The sequence below is a fragment of the Hemiscyllium ocellatum genome, chromosome 12 (genome assembly GCF_020745735.1).
Source record: "Hemiscyllium ocellatum isolate sHemOce1 chromosome 12, sHemOce1.pat.X.cur, whole genome shotgun sequence".
Taxonomy (NCBI): Eukaryota; Metazoa; Chordata; class Chondrichthyes; order Orectolobiformes; family Hemiscylliidae; genus Hemiscyllium; species Hemiscyllium ocellatum.
In genome coordinates, this window is record NC_083412.1 from 27,996,135 (window position 1) to 28,010,636 (window position 14,502).

Consider the following 14,502-nt stretch of genomic DNA (forward strand, 5'->3'; position numbering starts at 1 on the left):
ATAAACTGCCATATGTCAAAGGACATCCATAACAGACTTCAGATCACATGGAGCCAAAAAGGTGCTCTTATGTTCATCCCAATTTTTCCCAGTGATTCATATTCCATGGTTATATGATCCTCATAAACTTTTCAGTCACTTTATTGATATAAGTATTTACCAAACCTACATGTCCAGATCCTACATGGATGACAGACATACCCATTCCTTCCTGTAGCTAGTCCTTCAGCAAGGATATATTCAATTTAAAGGAAGCCAATGTTTAAAAGCATCAGCTGTTTGTCATGGAGTTTGAAAAGAAATTGGCCAAACTCTGCCATCCATAATTCCACAGGACATGGATAACTTGACATGCACGCACAGTGATGTTTTCAATGTTTAGGTAGTAGACCACACAATAATTAACTGTCTGCTTATGTGGAACTTTAATCATGCATCGAGATTTAAGGCCTGAATGTGCTGCACACTTAGAAGCCATTTGATTAAGGTGGAACTGATCAGACATAACCAAAATCTTTCTCATTGAAACTGCTTTCACAGATTAATGAACTCTTCTTGAAGTCCTTAAAATATAAAATAAGACAGCTTAAGAAACAGAAGTATCAGGGTGGGGTGTAAGTTCACCTACCTACACTGTCCAACCTTACTTTGTGCCTTTCTCACAAAGCATTCCAATGAATAAAGCTGGAGCTGATTAAAGCTATTAGATGGGAATTGAGCAGCATGCTTAGAGTAGTTTTGAGATGGGCTGGTTTGTGGATGTCACCGATGTCTTACTGATTACAGGGGAACCACACAGCTTAGGAACAGGAGTAGGCTATTCATCTGATTTCCTTGTTGAATTTCTTTGACGTCAAGCTTGTTCGGTGGGTTTGGTAAGATTAGGAGATGAATGTGAATAAGGCGAGTTGAGCTGTTAGTAAGGTGTCAAACAGGCAATAATCTCCTTTAATTGGCAATTTGCTGCTGCTAAACAAAAATCTCCAGGCTGTTTGGCAAAAGCATAAAAGGTGGAGTAAGAAGCTCCCAAAGTGGAGAGAGGCCTCATCATACTTCATGACTGAGCCTGCCACAAGTCTCGTCAAATCCTCAGACACCTGTGAGATTGCATCATTTGAGACTTTCATACCAAACAAATGCATACACTCAGTCCAAGGCAAACTGAATTTATATGCACTCAAATCAAAGGACCGATTTCACTCATTCAATGAGGATCCAAAATCAAAAGCTTAATGGAAGCTTACTCAGTAAACTCATCAAACTTAAATTAACGTGTGATCACTGGGGGTGATGATGTTCCCTCTTCCTCACTTCCTGCCCTCAGTGCTGGCAGGGCCCACCAGCACCCAAAGTATAATCCTCCTCCTTTCTACTCTACTCTTTTCTCTGCAAATAAACTTCGACCAATTAAACAGCTCCTAGTAAGGCACTGTTATAGAAGCAAAATTCAACAGTCAACAGAAACTTATAGAACTTACTAAAATCCAGTCAAAATAACATTATTCAGGTGATGATGTACCTCAGCATGTGATGGGGCCCTGCCCTCTCTAAATGCTAATCTTCCTTGTTATCATAGAATCCCCATAGTGTGGCAACAGGTCATTTGGCCCATCGAGTTCACACTGACCCTCTGAAGAATATCCCACCCAGAAATGTATTTGCTTTACATTTCCCCAACTAATGGGCCTAACCTACCTATTCCTAAACACAATGGGCAACTTAACATGGCCAATTCACCTAACCTGCACATCTTTGGACTGTGGGAGGAAACCTATGCAGACATGGGGAGAATGTGCAAACTCAACACAGTCACCTGAAGCTGGAATCGAACCTGGCTCCCTGGCGCTGTGATGTCGGAGTGCTCACCACTGAGCCATTGTGCTGCCCTCTAATTAGCAGTAATGTAGGATAAACCACATCCAAGTCATAGGGAGAAGATGTGCTTGTTCAGGAGATACAACTTACTGAAGTTTAGCAATAGCTACAAGTTACATAAACTGGTTAGGCATAATTATTTATAAATACTCATTTCCATGAGGACCCCATGTTAGACTGCCCGATTCTCCAGCTACGACTATGGGACATTGTTGGACTTGGAGGAGCTCAGTCCAACTTGAGCATTATTTTTTTCCAAACCACTGCCTCAGACAATGTGGAGGAGGATGATACTGTCATTGGGAGGTATTATAATGTAAATGTGAGTGTGTGAAGTTGCTGTTTGATTTATAACTGAGTGCAGTGAGCATAACTAGCCCTGCTGTTATTCCTGGTGCAAAGTTTGGGCCTATTTGTGGGAGTGGAGAAAGCTTGCTTCAAGATTTCATTCCAATTATTCTCATTCATTCAAAAGCCATGAAAGTGGCATTGGGTGGGAAAAGCTGTCAAAGAAACCACTGTGACTCGTCATCAAAGCAACTAAATTACTGAATCAAAATCTTTTTGTTCTCTGAGTCACCATGGATAGTATATTGTTTAGCTGTCTAAAAATAACTGATTTAACCACTAAAGTTGAGTGTAGCAACCTGTCATTCAAATAAATACATTTGATCTATCTAATTCCACAGTGACAGGCTGCTGTGTATAAATGGATTTTGTTTCTGGGTGTCAGTGTCTAGACTGAGCTCAGTCACTTTTAGTGGGATGTGGAGAAATACTGACTAAGAAATCTTTCTACAATGCTGCTTGTAATAAATTCACAAATCACTGAGTATAAATATTTTGAAGAAATGTGCTAATGTGAGCCAAGTCCCTTTGGGAGTCTCACACATAAAATCATCATCAATCCAAACGTATTCCTTTTAAAATTCACTTTCAAAACTTGTTCATGCAAATTTTGAAAACGCCAATGCTTAAAGCAAAATATGAACTATATCTCAGGTTCCACAATACTTTTCAGTGCTTGTTAAATAATTTAGTTTTTACATTGAAGCATGTGGAGAATGTGTAAAACCCAGCACTGTCAGGTCACTGAGGGACGATGTGAATTCTGTATGTTACTTTGAGATTATCTGTCATTCTTTTAAACTCCAGTGAGTAGAGTCCCAACCTGTTAGAAAACCGACTATTTGGTCCTTCCCCTCTTCAGACCTCCTATCCCCAAACCATCCTTTTTTCCAGGGAAGGTCTATTTGACTGATTCACTTACTCTGCTTGGTAACCTCCCTTACTGTCTCCACGTGCTGTTACAGGTCCTGATTTGCAGATGCTGTAAATCAGAAATGAAAACAGAAGTTGCTGGAAAACTCAGCAAGTCTGGCAGCATCTGGGAAGAGAGATCCGAGTTAACATTTTTGGGTCTGGTGACATTTCCTCCAAGATGAACATGAAGATTGCAGATGCTGGAGATTAGAGAGAAGATTAGAGTGGTGCCGGAAAAGCACGGCAGGTCAGGCAGCGTCCGTTTCAAAACGTTGATTTTCCTGCTCCTCGGATGCTGCCTGGCCTGCTGTGCATTTCCAGAACCACTCTAATCTTGACCTTTCCTCCAAACCCAACCTCTTTAGCCTTTGTTCATTAGACAATCTCTCTATTCTGCAATCATCCTATTAAACCTTCGTTGAACTGCATCCAAAGAAATAACATCTTTTCCTAAATAAGGGAACCAAAACTACTCACAGTACTCTTGTTGTGGTCTTACCAGCACCTTGTACAGTTGCAGTAAAACTTCCCTACTTTTATACTCCAAACCCTTTGAAATACAGGTCAATATCCCATTAGCCTTCTGATTACCTGCTGCAGCTATCTACCTGGAACAAAACCCATGCTTTACATCTGGTTGAAGAAATCGCCAAGCTATTTGGTCCTTCCCCTCTTTAGACCTCCTGTCCCCAAACCATCCTTTTCTCCAGGGAGGTCAATTTGACCAATTCATTTGCTCTGCTTGGTAACCTCCCTTACTGTCTCCATGTGCTGTTACAGGTCCTGAGACAAATGCTTCAGCACCTCCTCACCATCGTCATCTGGTGCCAGAAGTTCCCTTCCGTAAAGATTTGTGTCAACTTGGAAAAATACATTGTACAAATCTGCAAAGATTGGTGGCTGGTCAGAGCATTGAACAGATTATAAGAACCAGCAAAATGACTGAAAACAGAGAAAGCTAGCTAGAAATATAAAAATAGATAGCAAAAGTTTTAATGAGTAATTAAATGGGAAAAGGGTAACTAATGCTGGTGTTGCTCCTTGAGATTGGGAGTCTGGGGAGTTGCTAATGGATAAAAAGGAAATGGTGGGATTGTTGAACGGTTATTTACAATCTTTACTGGAGAAGACTTTGAAAATTCCTGAAGATAGTTGAAACTCAAGCAAAAGAGGGGAGGTACTTAAAAAACAATCACCATCACCAGGAAAAAGATTCTGGGAAATGTATTGGAACAAAAGGTTGATTAGAGCCCTAGACTCAATGTTCTGCATTCTAGAGATGTCAGCAGAAATAGTAGAGTCATTGGTTATTTTGTAACAACATTCTATAGATTCTGGAAGGGTCCCTACCGATTGGAAAACAGAAAATGTTGGACTTGTTCAGTCTTGAATATATTCAAGAAAGGAGGTACACAGAAAGCAGGGAACTATAGATAGGTTCGCCTGGCGTCTATCACAAAGAAATTATTAGAATTAGTAACAAAGTTATAGCAGGGTACTTAGCAATTCATAATGAGGTCAAACTGAATCAACATAGTTTTGTGAAGAAAAAATGTTCTTTAACAAATTAGTTTGTGTTTTTTGAAGAACTAATGAGCAAGGTAGACAAAAGGAGACCTGTAGATGTGGTGTATTTGGATTTTCAAAAGTTTGTTAAGGTGCCACATTGAAAGTTATTCACACAATCAGAGTACATAGTATAAGGGACAATACATTAGCAGGAATAAAGGATTAATTAGCTAACAGGAATTTGTAATGAGTTGAGTGTGTCATGATGTTATAAAATCTGGAATATTCTGGAATATACATCATTAAAATCTCATTCACTGAAAATGTGTTGCTGGAAAAGCGCAGCAGGTCAGGCAGCATCCAAGGAACAGGAGATTCGACATTTCGCGCATAAGCCCTTCTTCAGGAATGAGGAAAGTGACAGGAACCTCATTCCTGAAGAAGGGCTTATGCCCGAAACGTTGAATCTCCTGTTTCTTGGATGCTGCCTGACCTGCTGCGCTTTTCCAGCAACACATTTTCAGCTCTGATCTCCAGCATCTGCAGACCTCACTTTCTCCATTAAAATCTCATTGGCTAATCCAGAAGCCTTGAACCTTAAGGTGATAGAAATGCAGTTAAAAATGAACCAAAATGCTTTAAAATAACCATAAAGTGACCAAAATGAGCCAAACTCCCAGGAATGTACAACAGATTATCTAATGGCGGGGTGTGATGACCACAGTTGCAAAAAGGCTATCTGAGGGGTAATTAACTGCAAAATTAAAATTCGTCATCTGGCATGTATAGCTCACAATGAGAGCTTCAGCTATCTCTGTGTGAGGTCTAAATTGCTTGACTACAGGTATTGCTGGAACAAAGATTTAAATCTGAAATTTGTTATGCAAAAAGCAAAGAATGAAAGTATAACTTTGACAATTTATAATTTAAACTTTTTGTAGAAATGGTCTGTTGCAATCATGGTTGAAGAGTTAGCTTTTCCACATTGAAACCACCATTTGTAATCAGCAATGATGGATTTTTGTTACAAGAAAAGGCAGCCAGAAATGTGAGGTAACATCCAAGAAGTAGCAGTCATCTCAAGAATAAGGGTTCTCTCTCTTTCTTTGTGATAGCCGATTCTGCAAGAAGTAATCAGCCCTGGGAGAGAACTGAGAATTTTCAGTAACTGCAACATTATCTACAGTTGACTGCATCCAATAAGACAATTATTCAGTGTTGGTTGTAGCTTTAAACCTATGCCTCAACAATAACCAAAGGCCTTATTTTAAGTGTGTGTGTGTGTGTGTGTGTGTGTGTGTGTGTGTGTGTGTGTGTGTGTGAGAGTGTGTGAGAGTGTGTGTGTATGTGTGTGTGAATGAGAGAAAGAGAGTGCGTGTGTGTGAGAGCGAGAGTGTGTGTGTGTGTGTGTGAGAGAGAGAGCGTGTGTGTGTGTGAGAGTGTGTGTGAGAGAGAGTGTGTGCGTGTGTGTGTGAGAGAATGTGTGAGAGTGTGCGTGTGTGAGTGTGTGTGTGTGTGTGCATGCACCAGCTGAAAACTGTTTTCTTGATGTGTTCTTTCTCATGAATAACAGATACTAACAATGCTCTTTCTTTGACTCAATTAAATCTTGTTGTTTGACTCCTTATTGCTCACAACAAGAACAGTTCTTGTATTTTTTTAATTGGAGAGAAGGAAAGCCTCATGCAAATAGAATTTCATTTAATCAACAGAGGAACTGAACAGAAGGGAAACAGTCCACCTCTTCTCTTTTGTAGTAACAAAAGCCTGAGGGATCAATCCTGGGGCCTCAACTATTTACAATCTATGTCATGATTTGAATTAAATAACTGAATGCATAGTAGCTAAATTTGCAGATGACACCAAGGTCAATAGAAAATTAAGTTGTCAAGTATAAGTAGGATATAGATGACTGGGAAAGTAATTAAGAGATGTAATACAGTGGGAAAAGGTGAACTTGTCTAATTTGACCGGAAGAATGAAAATTAATACACAAAAGAGAAAACAGAAATGGCTGGCACAGAGGGATCTGAGTGTCCTGGTATGTGAATTAAAATAAGTTAGTTTGTGGATACAGAAAGTGAAAATAGAAAGTTGTTGTTTATTGAAAGGTGAGTCAGATACAGAAGTAAGCAAGTTTTACCACACTTGAACTTGGCCTTGGTGAGATCACATCTTGAGCATTCTGTGCGATTTGGCTTTCCTTATTTGAAAGAGGATGTAATTGCACTATAAGCAGTTCAGAGAATGTTCACTTGGTTCATTGGATCACTTGGATGAGGGGGTTTGCTTTATGTAGAAACATTGAACAAATTGGGCTTTTATCAATTGGAGATTAGAAGAATGAAAGGTGATCTTATTGAAACATGTGGAATCAGTGGCTGCAACGCCGACAGAGGTGACATTGGCTAGGTAGGTCCAGCGGCAAAAGATTGAGCCTGATGATTGGCAACTTCGTTATTGGTTGGGTCCAGCGCTGGTGGGGGCAAAGCAGTGGTGAAAGGGCATTGTGGCAACATGAATGCGGTGGGCCCAGTGACAAGAGATGTGAATCTGGCGACAGTTGGTCTAGTGCAGGTGGCAGAGAGGCAGGGACAGAGGGATACCAGTGACAAAGATGGCACCTGAGGATCAGCAATTTTAATGTTGTTTGGGTCCAGTATAAATGACAACGACGTGATGATGGAGGAATGGCAGCACAGGCACCCATTGACGGTGGTGAGCTGGCTCAGAACTGGTGGACTCCTTTCAAGTTATATCCTTTTTCTCTCCGTATTCTTAAATTATTCAAAATGACGCCACTTTTTGTGGTGACCAGTGAAGGCTTTTCACTGTGTTTTCTTATTGTAAAATATATGAGACAATAAAATCAAAATCAAATTATTGCAGTGCTGATCTGATGGTTCCCTACTGCAGACTGCCTGGGTGCACAACATGGGGCTGAGCAGTAAATTGTGCACCCAAAATGCTCTTCTTAACTTTAATCAGTCCTTCTGAATCAGAAGGGGCTTCTGGTAACCACTGTTTCTGCAATTTGGAAGAAGCTAAATGAAACACCAAGCCACACAAAGTGCTGAAAGGTTCATGGATATAGCACCGGAGGCTTTACTCATGGAGGTAGACAGGATGAGAGATGCATTGGGTCCACAGGTCTCCAGGACACCCTAAGGGACCACTTCAGCAGGATCTGGGAACGAATGGCCAAGGAGGTCAATTCTGAGAGATTGGATCTGAGGACCTGACAGCAATGACTCAAAAGTTTTAATGACTTCAAGTGGGTTGTCTAGGCAAGTGAACGCATTTTATGCACGACACCATTTGCCTGCCACAGCATCAGCTTCTCATGCTGCTCAATATACAATACACCTATTTCCACCCCATTTGGGATCCCTGGTACTCAGAACTCTTGCCTCTGCCACGACTTGATTCGTATGCCTCTGGAATTCTTTAGTCCAAATGTTATGACACATAAGAGGGAAATCAGGGGAGCAAAAAGGGGACATGAGGTAGCTTTGCCAATTAGGGTTAAGGAGAATCCAAAGGGATTTTGTAAATATATTAAGGACAAAAGGGTAACTAGGGAGAGATCAGGCCCCTTCAAAGATCAGCAAGGCAGCCTATGTGTGGTACCACAGGAGATGGGAGATACTAAATAAATATTTTGCATCACTGTTTACTGTAGAGCGGCGGCACGGTGGGCGGCACGGTGGCACAGTGGTCAGCACTGCTGTCTCACAGCGTTTGAGACCCGGGTTCAATTCCCGACTCAGGCGACTGACTGTGTGGAGTTTGCATGTTCTCCCCGTGTCTGCGTGGGTTTCCTCCGGGTGCTCCGGTTTCCTCCCACAGTCCAAAGATGTGCGGGCCAGGTGAATTGGCCATGCTAAATTGCCTGTAGTGTTAGGTAAGGGGTAAATGTAGGGTGGGTTGCGCTTCGGCGGGTCGGTGTGGGCTTGTTGGGCCGAAGGGCCTGTTTCCACACTGTAAGTAATCTAATCTAAAAAAAAAGAAGGACATGGAAGATATAGAATTTGGGGAAATAGATGGTGACATCTTGAAAAATGTCCAAATTGTAGTGTAGGAGGTGCTGGATGTCTTAAAATGCATAAAAGTGGATAAATCGCCAGGACCTGATCAGGTGTACCCTAGAACTCTGTGGGAAGCTAGAGAAGTGATTGCTGGGCCCTTGCTGAGTTATTTGTATCATCGGTAGGTGAGGTGCGGGAAGACTGGAGGTTGGCTAACATGGTGCCACTATTTAAGAAAGGTGGTAAGGAAAAGCCAGGGAGCTATAGACCTGTGAGCCTGACATCAGTGGTGGGTAAGTTGTTGGAGGGAATTATGAGGGATAGGATTTAAATGCATTTGGAAAGGCAAGGACTGATTAGGGATAATCTTCGAGGAGAAAGTGAGGACTGCAGATGCTGGAGATCAGAGCTGAAAATGTGTTGCTGGAAAAGCGCAGCAGGTCAGGCAGCATCCAAGGAACAGGAGAATCGATGTTTCGGGCATAAGGCCTTCTTCAGGAATGAGGAAAGTGTGTCCAGCAGGCTAAGATAAAAGGTAGGGAGGAGGGACTTGGGGGAGGGGCGTAGGAGGTGGAAGGAGGTTACGGTGAGGGTGATAGGCCGGAGTGGGGTAGGGGCGGAGAGGTCAGGAAGAAGATTGCAGGTTAGGAAGGTGGTGCTGAGTTCGAGGGATTTGACTGAGACAAGGTGGGGGGAGGGGAAATGAGGAAACTGGAGAAACCTGAGTTCATCCCTTGTGGTTGGAGGGTTCCTAGGCGGAAGATGAGGCGCTCTTCCTCCAACCGTCATGTTGCTATGGTCTGGCGATGGAGGAGTCCAAGGACCTGCATGTCCTTGGTGGAGTGGGAGGGGGAGTTGAAGTGTTGAGCCACGGGGTGGTTGGGTTGGTTGGTCCGGGTGTCCCAGAGGTGTTCTCTGAAACGTTCCGCAAGTAGGTGGCCTGTTCTCCCCAATATAGAGGAGGCCACATCGGGTGCAGCGGATGCAATAAATGATGTGTGTGGAGGTGCAGGTGAATTTGTGGCGGATATGGAAGTATCCCTTGGGGCCTTGGAGGGAAGTAAGGGGGGAGGTGTGGGCGTAAGTTTTGCATTTCTTGCGGTTGCAGGGGAAGGTGCCGGGAGTGGAGGTTGGGTTGGTGGGGGGTGTGGATCTGACGAGGGAGTCACGGAGGGAGTGGTCTTTTTGGAACGCTGATAGGGGAGGGGAGGGAAATATATCCCTGGTGGTGGGGTCCGTTTGGAGGTGGCGGAAATGACGGCGGATGATACGCTGTATATGGAGGTTGGTGGGGTGGTATGTGAGAACCAGTGGGGTTCTGTCCTGGTGGCGGTTGGAGGGGCGGGGCTCAAGGGCGGAGGAGCGGGAAGTGGAGGAGATATGGTGGAGGGCATTGTCGATCACGTTCGGAAGGGTACTGGTTGGTACGGCTGGAAAGGAAGAAGCGAGGGCTTTGAGTCCTTCGTGATGGGGGATGGAGGTGTACAGGGACTGGATGTCCATGGTGAAGATAAGGCGTTGGGGACCGGGGAAGCGAAAATCATGGAGGAGGTGGAGGGCGTGGGTGGTGTCCCGAACGTAGGTGGGGAGTTCTTGGACTAAGAGTTTACACCGCTAAATGCCAGCTCGCGGACACCTCCTCCTACTGCCCCCTTGACCATTACCCCACCTCCCACCACCAAACCATCATCTCCCAGACCATCCATAACCTCGTCACTTCAGGGGATCTCCCATCCACCGCCTCCAACCTCATAGTCCCACAACCCCGCACCGCCCGTTTCTACCTCCTGCCCAAAATCCACAAACCTGACTGCCCCAGCCAACCCATTGTCTTAGCCCCACCGAACTCATCTCTGCATACCTTGACACAGTCCTGTCCCCCTTAGTCCAAGAACTCCCCACCTATGTTCGGGACACCAACCACGCCCTCCACCTCCTCCATGATTTTCGCTTCCCCGGTCCCCAACGCCTTATCTTCACCATAGACATCCAGTCCCTGTACACCTCCATCCCCCGTCACGAAGGACCCAAAACCCTCCGCTTCTTCCTTTCCCGCCGCACCAACCAGTACCCTTCCACTGACACCCTCTTTCGACTGGCTGAACTGGTCCTCACCCTGAACAACTTCTCTTTCCAATCCTCCCACTTCCTCCAAACCAAAGGAGTAGCCATGTGCACCCGCATGGGTCCCAGCTATGCCTGTCTTTTCGTAGCATATGTGGAACAGTCCATCTTCCGCAGCTACACTGGCACCACCCCTCCACCTTTTCCTCCTCTATATCGATGACTGTATTGGCGCTGCCTCGTGCTCCCATGAGGAAGTTGAACAGTTCATCCACTTTACCAACACCTTCCACCCCGACCTCAAATTCACCTGGACCATCTCAGACTCCTCCCTCCCCTTCCTAGACCTTTCCATTTTTATCTCGGGCGACCGAATCAACACGGACATTTACTATAAACCGACTGACTCCCATAGCTACCTAGACTACACCTCCTCCCACCCTGCCCCCTGTAAAAACGCCATCCCATATTCCCAATTCCTTCGTTTCCGCCGCATCTGCTCCCAGGAGGACCAGTTCCAATACCGTACAACCCAGATGGCTTCCTTCTTCAAAGACCGCAATTTCCCCCCAGACGTGATCGACGATGCCCTCCACCGCATCTCCTCCACTTCCCGCTCCTCCGCCCTTGAGCCCCGCCCCTCCAACCGCCACCAGGACAGAACCCCACTGGTTCTCACATACCACCCCACCAACCTCCATATACAGCATATCATCCGCCGTCATTTCCGCCACCTCCAAACGGACCCCACCACCAGGGATATATTTCCCTCCCCTCCCCTATCAGCGTTCCGAAAAGACCACTCCCTCCGTGACTCCCTTGTCAGGTCCACACCCCCCCCACCCACCAAACCTCCACTCCCTGCACCTTCCCCTGCAACCACAAGAAATGCAAAACGTGTGCCCACATCTCCCCTCTTACTTCCCTCCAAGGCCCCAAGGGATCCTTCCATATCCACCACAAATTCACCTGCACCTCCACACACATCATCTATTGCATCCGCTGCACCCGATGTGGCCTCTTCTATATTGGGGAGAACAGGCCGCCTACTTGCGGAACGTTTCAGAGAACACCTCTGGGACACCCGGACCAACCAACCCAACCACCCCGTGGCTCAACACTTCAACTCCCCCTCCCACTCCACCAAGGACATGCAGGTCCTTGGACTCCTCCATCACCAGACCATAGCAACACGACGGTTGGAGGAAGAGCGCCTCATCTTCCGTCTAGGAACCCTCCAACCACAAGGGATGAACTCAGGTTTCTCCAGTTTCCTCATTTCCCCTCCCCCCCACCTTGTCTCAGTCAAATCCCTCGAACTCAGCACCGCCTTCCTAACCTGCAATCTTCTTCCTGACCTCTCCGCCCCCATCCCACTCCGGCCTATCACCCTCACCTTGACCTCCTTCCACCTATCGCATCTCCATCGCCCCTCCCCCAAGTCCCTCCTGCCTACCTTTTATCTTAGCCTGCTGGACACACTTTCCTCATTCCTGAAGAAGGCCTTATGCCCGGAACGTCGATTCTACTGATTAGAGATAGTCAACATGGCTTTGTGCGTAGGAAATTATGTCTCACGAACTTGATTGAGATTTTTGAAGAAGTACCGAAGAGGATTGATGAGAGCAGAGTAGTGGACATGATCTGTATGGACTTCAGATGGGTCAATGGGCTGAGGAGTGGCAGATGGAGTTTAATTTAGATAGATGTGAGGTGTTGCATTTTGGAAAGGCAAATCAGAGTAGGCCTATTGGAATGATGTTGTGAAACTTGAAAGGGTTCAGAAAAGATTTACAAGGATGTTGCCAGGATTGGAATATTTGAGCTACAAGGATAGGCTGAATAGATTGGGGCTGTTTTCCCCGGAGCGTCAGAGGCTTAGAAGTGACCTAATAGAGATTTATAAAATCATGAGGGGCATGGATAGGGTAAATAGATAAAATATTTTCCCTTGGGGGGGGGGAGCAGGGAGTCCAGAACTAAAGGGCAAGGGTGAGAGGGGAAAAATATGAAAGGGACCTAAGGAGCAACTTTTTCACGCAGTGAGTGCTGCATGTATGGAATGAGTTGCCAGAGGAAATGGTGGAGGCTGGTACAATTACAACTTTTAAAAGGCATCTGGGTGGGTATATGAATAGAAAAAGTTTAGAGTGATATGGGCCAAGTGCTGGCAAATGGGACGATATCTGGTTGGCATGGACGAGTTGGACCGAAGGGTCTGTTTCCATGCTGTACATCTCTATGATTCTGTGACTCTATTTGTTGTATCAAAAGCAGATATTTCTTTAGTCCCTGATGTCAATGGCACTTGCCATTGTATTTTCAATTGATCAAGTTTGGGGTTAGCAGTGCCACACTTTTTTTACTATCACTGCAGTCTTCCAATTATAGAATTGAATACACATCTATCTTTTGATCTCATTTATCTTTCCATGATCCATACAAAGTCCAATTTATCTGTTCAGTTTAGGAACCAACAATATTAAAGAGTGCCAGCTGTTTTTGACTATTTTAAGTCAAATGGTTTTCCAGCATGATCTGAATTTTTGTTTCCATTTGAGCTTGTTTCACAGGGTTCAACTGGCAAAGCATATTGTTTTATCGGTCTCCAATATCAGTCGCCAGTCTGAAAAACAACCCTCCACCACCACCCTCTGTCTTCTACCTTCAACCTTTGTATTTCTCCCAGATTTTAGTTCACTGAAGTCTATTGAAATAAAACTCAGGCGACAGAGAAGGAAATGGCTGCTTCTTTACTTGTCTACTAAACTATAATGTTGCAACTAGTCGACTACCTGCAAGATGTAGCCAGAGGACAAAACTTTGAAATTTCCATGATTGTTCATTCAACGTGTCTTAACTACATAAACTTTGAGTTACATTGAGCCTCGAGCCCAGCAACAGATCATTCAGCCAGTGCTAAACAGTTCAACACACTGTAAGTATTTGTGATTGCTACTTTACATTGAGTTCATGCATTGAGTGTTGAATCATCTTTAATCAACTTTAATTTTAATACCAGTACTTAAAGTGGCTTTGCATCCTTATGTACAATATTTCGCGTCAGATTTTATGAGGCAATTTCCCCCCTTTATATATTTTTCATGTTTTATTGTTCACAAGTCACCTTGTCAGACTCAACTCGTTCTGGTTTCATTCGATCTGATAACCAGTACAGAGCAGTTTTTCTTTATTCTTTCACAGGATGTGAACACCCTCTGGCAAGGTCTCCATTTGTTGCTCCTCTCTGATTGCCCTTCAGAAGTTGGTGTTGAGCCAATTTCTTGAACATTGCATTCTTTCTCCTGTAGTTACACCATTCTGTTAGGATGAGACATCCAGGATTTTGACAAGGCAGTGATTAAGGAATGGCAATATATTTTCCAAGGTTAGGATGGTCTCTGGCTTGGAGGTGATGATGATCTTGTGTTTCCCCCTTCAAATGACTCCTGTTCTCTGTGGCTACCTCATGCAACTCGAAAAACTTTCTGAAGAAGAAATTTTCTTTCAGGATAAATTATGATAAAAATTTAATATCCTGACAGTTTCTGGATTAGAGTGGTGCTGGAAAAGCACAGCAGTTCAGGTAGCATTCAAGGAGCAGGAAAATCGATGTTTCGGGTAAAAGCCCTTCATCAGGAATAGAAGCAGAGTGCCTGAAGGGTGGAGAGATAAATGAGAGGAGGGTGAGGGTGGGGAGAAAGTAGCACAGAGTACAATAGGTGACTGGGGGTGGGGATGGAGGTGATAGGTCAGGGAGGAG